Raw genomic sequence first — 8,219 nt, 5'->3', positions numbered from 1 at the left:
GTTGGTCACCACGGGTTCGCCTCCCCACTGGCCGGTGACGGAGCTCCTCGGGGCCGCGGGGCCAGCCAGCCCTGGATCTCTGTGTTCAGAGGGCGGCACATACAACCCAGTCTGCGAGGAATCAGTAAACGAGGAACAGACGCATCTGACACCTCACTCAGCAGCCCGAGGCAGGGCTGACCGGCCTCTCCAAGGCCTACGTTTTTGTGTCCACAGCACTGAAGTTGTTCTGAGTAAAATCTGCGGCTGGAAAGAAAGGCAGGGAAACACGGGGCCGGAAAGGGTTCCTCGTATGGTAGCAGGAAAAAAATAAAGATCCTTCTAAATGTATCTTTAACATCTTTATGTCAAGGACATCAGCGGTCCCTTCACAAAAGAAGATGCTTTAACGACCAATAAACTCAGCCCCTGGAATTAGGGGAACGCTGTGGGAACAAGAGGATGCGTTTCACCCTCATCCTATCAGAAAACCCCAAGGGTCAAACGACTTAAAGAGTGTTAATGAAAACGTGGGAATCTGCATTCATCGCTGGGATCACGCGTGGTGCCACCACTTTGAAAGCAACTTTTAGGGAAACTGGAGCCGTAGAGGACAAGCCAGCAACGTTTTCTTTCTAGATATGCCCAGGAACACAAACACAGATCTGCCCCTTAGAGCCAGGAGCCGTGGTTCTCAACCCTAGCTGTCATTAAAATCATCTAGGAATGTCTTTAAAAGAAAACAAATTACAGCGGCCCTGAACCCAGACCAGATCAACTGAACCAGAATTTCGGGGAACAAACTAATAGCCCAGAATTCCCTAGTCATTCTGATAGGCCATCCACTGTGAGAGAGAAACTACCACAAGAAGTATGCATGTACAAGAAGATGCGTATGGAATATTCTTCACAACGCTGTGTGTCCAAAGCACCTGACACACCCTGAATATCCAACACGGGGAGAAGCCATAAAGAAATGGGCACATACAGCGAAATACCACACGGCAGTTAAAATAAATGAGAACTACATGGATTAATGCGAATAAATGCCAAAAACAGAATGTGGAGCAAAAATACAAATGCACAGTACAACACAGTGAGTACGGCAGCGAATATGGCAGCGAGTGTGGTACCGTTTCTATAAAGCTTTAAACCATGAAAATTAATACTATTCATCCATTGAGCCTCTCAAGACGTGCTAAACATCCGCAATATACCGGACGGTGTTCCAGGTACTTGGGATGTATCAATGAGCAAGACAGACAAGGATCCTGGTGGGGAGGAGAGGCCATGAATAATAATACAAGAGACAAGAAAAATGCACAGCATGTCAGAGGGCAACACATACTATGGAATACACACACACATACACGTACACACGTGCATACATACACACACACATGCATACACACATGCATACACATGCACACATGCATACACGTGCGCACACATACACATACATGCATGTATACACATGCATACATACATGCACATACACATACATGCACACTTATACAAATATACACACGCATATATACACACATGTATATACACACATGCATGCATACACACATGTATACATACACATGTGCGCACATGCACACGTATGTGCACGTGCATGTGCACACATGCATACATACATGCACATATATGCATGCACACATGCACACGTATACAAACACGTGTATATATACGTGTGTGCATACACGTGTGTATGCATACATGCGCATACACAGATGCATACACACGCACACTTATACATGCACACATACATACATATACACACATGCACACTTATACATGCACACATACACACTTACACACATACGTACACACACAGCCAGGTAATGCAGGCCACAGAAAAAGGAAAGAGGGATAAAGAAACAAAATAGAAAGTATAGTGTGGTAGTGGGAGTGAGCTGTGGTTTTTAAGTAGTGAAAAGAGAGCTTGTTGAGAGGTGCTGTTGAAGACCAAGCTTGAGGGCATGAAGGTGGTTGCTCAGACATCTGGAGCAGAGGGTCTGGGAAAAAGGAACCTCTGTGCAAAGGCCCTGGGGTGGAGCCATCCAGCCCTAGAGGAAGCAGCAAGGAGACCAGGGTGCCAGAGGTTTGTGGGGACCAGGTGGAGGACATCAGGGGTGAGCTGCAGGGCCTCTGGCCTTTGCTCCAAGTGATGTGGGGGTTCCTGGAGGGTCCTACACATAGGATTACTGGAGAGTAGTTGTAGGGTAGCAGAATGGAAGCTGAGAAACTGATTAGAGGATATTATGAAACAGTAGGAGGTGATGACACGGACACTATGAGTCTTGTGTGCAGACACACGGACACCTTTAGAACTATGTCTAGGGGCTTAAACTCTATTTGTGAAAACTTCCTTCCTTAAAAAAGTCAAAAGACTTGGAAAAAAAGGGGAAGTGTTGAGATATCATTAAGGCTAGATGGTGTGGACAGGGTTGTCATATTATTCTCTATACTTCTCTGGATGTTTAAAATAGATGATTCCTTTTTTGTAACTTTTTACTTTTGTGTATTTTCAAACCTAAAGGTGGGTTGCAGGGATAGTGCAAGGAGCTCCTGTGCAGCCTCTACTCGGGTGCACCTTTGCTGCAGCCTCTGCCCAGGTCTGCCTTTGTTGCAGTCTGTCACTTTTCTGTTTTTTGAGGCATGCGCTGGCTGTGTGGCCCAGGCTGGAGCGCAGTGGCGTAATCACAGCTCACTGCGGTCTTCACCTCCCAGGCTCGAGCGATCCTCCCACCTCAGCCTCCCAAGTAGCTGGGACCACAGGCGTGTGCCGCAACACCCAGCTAAGGTTTATACTTTTTGCAGAGATGGGGTTTCCTCATGTTGTCCAGGCTGGTGTCAAACCCCTGGGCTCAAGGGACCCGCCTGTCTGGGCCTCCCAAAGTGCTAGCATTACAGGCGAAAGCCACCATGCTCGGCCACAGTCTGAACATTTTAAAAATTAAATGGACAAAAGGAAAAGAAAAGGAGGAAAGAGGGCGCCTGCTCGGCTCTGCAGGCCGAGTCCCACCCTGAGCCGCCGGGATGCCCAGCCTCTTCCACTCTTGAGAGCAGCCCAGGGATTTCCATGCTTGTCTCATTCCACCAGGCTCAGGGAGTGCCTTTTTAAAGAGGAGAAAAAGCGCCGGCCAGGCGTGGGGAATGTGCAGGGGCAGATTGGAGCACAGCCGAGTCAGAACTTCTTCGGGGGCTCCCTGAGCAGGCCCCACCTGCCTCCTCTCCCCAGGCCTGCACCTCAGAAGTGGCTGGAACCCACAGCCAGCACCTGTCCTTCCTTCCTGCCAGCGCCACCTTCCTCCTCTGCTCACTCAGAGATACTGGGGGCCCCCATGACTGGTTCATTCTCCCCTCAACCCTAACTCTCCGCAGTCCTCCAGTGAGGTAGGGAAGTAACAGCGCTGGCTCCGAGGGCCAGGGTCAGGGCCAGGGGCTGGCTCCCACACTGTCCTGTCCTGAGCACTGTCCAGGCCCAGAGCAGGGCTGGGCTTGGCGCTGGGCTATGGAAGGATGGGAGCGATCACTGCCCTGGGGCCCTGATGGAGTTCAGAGGCTGGTGGAGAGCAGACAGAAAGACTCAGCCCTCCCAGGTGACGCCACCATGTTAAGCTCAGCGCTGAGAGGCAACGGGAGATGTCATCACAGGGAGGGCTCCCGCAAGGAGCCACGCAGAGCTAAGAGCTGGAGGGCAGGGAGCCAGGCCACTCCGGCGCTTCCTGGAGGATCGGATGAATCTGTTATCTCTGAGCGAGCTCCAGGAAACAAGAGACAGGCCGGGTGCCGGCTCGATGGGGCAGGGGATGGCGTTGCCCAAGATACGCTGCAACCTGTGGGCGTCGGGAAGGTGTTCAGACTTGGGAGGAGTCCAGGAGACAGAAGTCATACGACTGCCAGTCTTTACAGTGGGACAGGTCCTTGGAGCGCGTTCTGGTTCCTACGACAGTGGGACAAATGACCCCATAATTCAGCGGCTTAAAAAACCACATTTACTTAGTTGAAGTTGAAATTTGGGCAAGGCTTGGCGTGGACACCCTGCGTCTGCTCCACTCGGGGTTAGCTAAGGTGGCTCCCAGGACGGATGCGTGGGTCGCTGTGGCTGTGGCTGACTGTGGCTGTGCCCGTGACCTCTCCAGGTGATGTGGCTTCCTCACGACATGGGGGCTGGGCTCCCAGGAACGTCAAACAGGAGAGAAACCCGGGTGGAGTCTGTGGCACCTTCCGCAACCCAGCCTCAGCTTCACGCTGTGTCAGCTCAGCAGCCCTGTGAAGAGATTCAAAGGAAGAAGGAAGAGGCTCTCCCTGTGTGCGGGAAGTAGAAAGGTGATGTGGTCGTTTGGGGAAAATAGAATTTGCCTCAGGGATCACTGTGTCAGGACAGGACCCTCACTACAGGGAGGCTGGAAGGTGAACAAAGCGATAACCAAAGATAACGAAGCTTTTCCTCTTACTTCAGCAGACATTTAGCAGCTGTTTGGGCAGCGTGGAGTGGGAACTGCTGAAGTCTCCCTAGACCACGGGTACTGAGGGGTGGCGTGGAGGAGGCAGCTGCGCCAGGCAGGAAGATCGTCCTGGGAGCCGGGATGTGTGCATCGGAGGCACCCAGAGAGAACAGAAGCTGCCAGAAAAATGCAAGGAAACCCAGAAACTCAGAGAGCACAAACGAATCACAGTTTTTATTGTGTGAATTTTCACTAAATATCCTACAACGAATATTCGTCATAAGAAAAACAGTCATTTTTAATGTCATGATTTCCTGGAAATGTAGAAAGAAAGAAAAGCAGAGAAAAGGCACAACTCCCCCCAAGCACAGCAGCAGAGTCTCGGTGGCGGGCGCTCCCTGCCACACCCGGGGAGGCTCCTGCTGCAGGAGTTCACTTGGCTCAGTTACGGCAGCAGGTTCCGATGAGGCAGAGCTCAGAGCAGAAAGGCTAAGGATGCCTGTTCAGGGCCCCTACTGTGTGTGTGTCTGTGTGTGCACATGTGTATGTGTGGGTGTGTGTGCATGACTGTGTGTGCTTGACTACACGTGTGTGGGTAGGTGCACATGACTGTGTGAGTGCCTGTGTGTGTGGTGGGGGGGTGGATGCGCCTGATTGTGTGTGTGTGTGTCTCACGCCAGATTGATTCCGCTCAGGTGCTCTGCAAAATCTCTGCAATCTGATTTCCCCGGATCTGAAAGGTCAAATGTGCACCCTCAACGGCACTGAGAGACAAAGTCTTAGTACTTAGACTTAGAAAGTACTAGAAAGGGCCGGGCGCGGTGGCTCAAGCCTGTAATCCCAGCACTTTGGGAGGCCGAGACGGGCGGATCACGAGGTCAGGAGATCGAGACCATCCTGGCTAACACGGTGAAACCCCGTCTCTACTAAAAAAAAATACAAAAAACTAGCCGGGCGAGGTGGCGGGCACCTGTAGTCCCAGCTACTCGGGAGGCTGAGGCAGGAGAATGGCGTAAACCCGGGAGGTGGAGCTTGCCATGAGCTGAGATCCGGCCACTGCACTCCAGCCCGGGCGACAGAGCGAGACTCCGTCTCAAAAAAAAAAAAAAGAAAAGAAAAAAAAAGAAAGTACTAGAAAGACAAAGTCTCCCCAAACCAGATGCACTCCCAGCTTCCATGCCTGGAATTAGCATATTTCCTGCAACACCAGGCCGGGCAGAGCTAGGCAAAGTCAGCCAGGATCTGGAGTTGCCAGAATGCAACGTCTGCCACTGACATCATCATCACAGCCAGGAACTGCCCTCTTCAGACCACGTGAAAAATCCCCCAAATAAATTTCCTAGGAAGAAGTAAATAAGTTCATCGTATCTAAGTTTGGAGGTGACCAGTCCTAACTGGTAACAGAATTCCTGGCGATGTCTTACAAATCCTTTGCTTTCTAATTCTATAAATTATTTGTGCCTTTGCCCGGAGATTTTCTGAGAATTTCCTTTAGAGAGCACTGGACCCAGAAGCCGCTGGCATCGGATCAGCCCAGGACACTTCAATGGTGAATTGTGTGATAAGCAACAAAATCTCGGTAAAGCTAAACATCAGCACAGAAAAGACCGTAACGAAACTACTTCCTCAGCCACAGAGCCAGCACATCCGGAAAGCAACTCGGAGCTGAAAAACAATGGCTTTGCAAAGAATGAGAAAACACAGAAAAGGCAGGTCATGTAAAACCCTCCGTGTCTGTAAATAGCAGTTGCCTGCCTAGATGTCCAGATGCACCGGGGGTCTGTCCACGCCAAGGGAGAGACCAGAGATGCACCGGGGGTCTGTCCACACCAAGGGAGAGACCAGAGGGGTGACCAGCACAGCAGTAACATCTGGGGGCTCTGGCCCCCTGGACACTCCCCACTGAAGCCTGGGGCAGAGGAGAAACCTTGTCCCTGCACACAGAAGGCGCCTCTGCAAGGAGCCGTCTCTGCAGTGTGACTGTGGAAACCAGGCCTCAGGACCAGCACCAGGAAGGCCAGACCTGGTTTTCCGAGGCTGCGGCCTTCCTCCCACGTCTGCCTCCAGGGGCTGCACAAGGGAGCTGAGACATGGGAGTTACAGAGCACTCGGCTTCCCCACATGAGCCCCGTTTTGCACTTGGGCCCCCAGAGCTGTAAGGGGATAAGCGTGTGTGTTAGGCTTTGACGCAAAATAGTAACTTACGGGCCCCGGCGTCTCGGACACCTCCACGCTGGGGGCGTGCGAAGATTTTCCAGGTAGCTGCGGTGGTGCAGCTGCTTAAGGGATTCACTTCCAGATCCCTGACTGCCAGAGGCAGTCTCTCACCAAGCAGATCTGGCTGAGTCCAGGGCCCCGGCTCCACTGTGTCCCCTTCCCACCCGACTGCCACCAAGAGGGGCCAACCCTGTCCCCAGCCCAGCCTCCCTGAGGTGCAGCTCTCCCTGCCTGACCCTTGGGCCCTGAACACAGAAGCAGTCACAGAGCACGGGGCAAGGCTGGGTGCCGGGGGGTTGGGGAATCGCACATTCTGTGCCCAGCAGATTCTGTGCCCAGGAGGTTCGCACAGGGCCCGGCCTTCTCCTCATCCACGCCCAGCGGCCGGGGCAGGAGGACCCAGAGGGAGGGGTCGTCACTGGGCACCTCCTGACGTCCTAACAGTTCTGACAGAAGCCAGACCGGTTCTGCCAACTGCTTTGAAAGTAAGGACTGGCTCCCCAGCCAGGTCGCCTTTGTCTGCCTGGTGAACCCCGGCCAAGCCTTGCTCCAAGCGCCCGGTTCAAACTCGCCACAGTCTTGCGTCAGGGGCTCTCGCCACCGCCGTGTAAGATGAGGAAGCCGAGGCTCGGGGCAGTGGTGTGAGCAGTCCCAGGTCACACAGCAGGCAGTGGCAGAGCTGGGGCAGACCCAGGCACCGGCCAGGCTCACACACACGGCCTGTGCTGCCATGAGCCCCGGGCGGAAGGGCCTCGCTCGCGGATCCCGTGAGAGTGCTGCTGCGTCACCAGAAATGTGCCCTTTCCAACCAAACCAAAGGGATTTTAGATGCAAACCTGACATGGGCACATTTCTGAACATTCTTCGAGGGCTACATGAGCAAAACGTGCTGAGAGCCAGGACCTCGGGCCTTAGCCTCAGTAACGGAAACTGAAGCCATCCCTGAACAATCTCGGTACACTCCCCCTTCAAAGACGAGAAACTGAGGCTCCAGGAGGTTGATTGTTGTGGCGCATGACAGACCCCCAAAGCCCCTGTGCTTAACTGCAGAGCAGGGACACTGGCTAGAATCTGGCCACTGGAACCCCTCCCGCCCCAGGGCGCAAGCTGGTGGCCCACAGCGCCTCTCCTGCAAGCCGAGATCAGCTCAGCAGGGGTGGTAGCCTGGGATCAGGGTATTTTTTAAATTTAACTTACTTTAGCTCTTCCAAGAGGCAGTTAGGAGATGAGGAAATCTGTCTTCCGCTGGACTGAAGATAATTAGAGACTAGATAAATTGTTATTGACAGTAACAAGATAATTCATTAGAACTGCTAGAAAACATGCCTGCTGTCCTTCCCAGTTCCAGATTCCTTCCTGCTTAGGGGACAATTTTGAAAGAACCCAAGGTTTCCTACCTTGACTTCCTCCACGCCAACATGGGTCCTGTAAACCAGAAAGCGTGACACAGAGGCCTCCATCCATTGAGAAGTTCATTTGCAAGGTTAAGGGCATGCCCGGGAGACAGCTCCGTGCCTTTCTCCAAAGATGATTTTAAGGGTTTCGATACTTTTTTTTTTTTTTTTT

Source organism: Colobus angolensis, unplaced genomic scaffold (assembly GCF_000951035.1).
Source record: "Colobus angolensis palliatus isolate OR3802 unplaced genomic scaffold, Cang.pa_1.0 Scaffold13, whole genome shotgun sequence".
Lineage (NCBI taxonomy): Eukaryota > Metazoa > Chordata > Mammalia > Primates > Cercopithecidae > Colobus > Colobus angolensis.
This window is presented reverse-complemented; position numbering follows the sequence as displayed.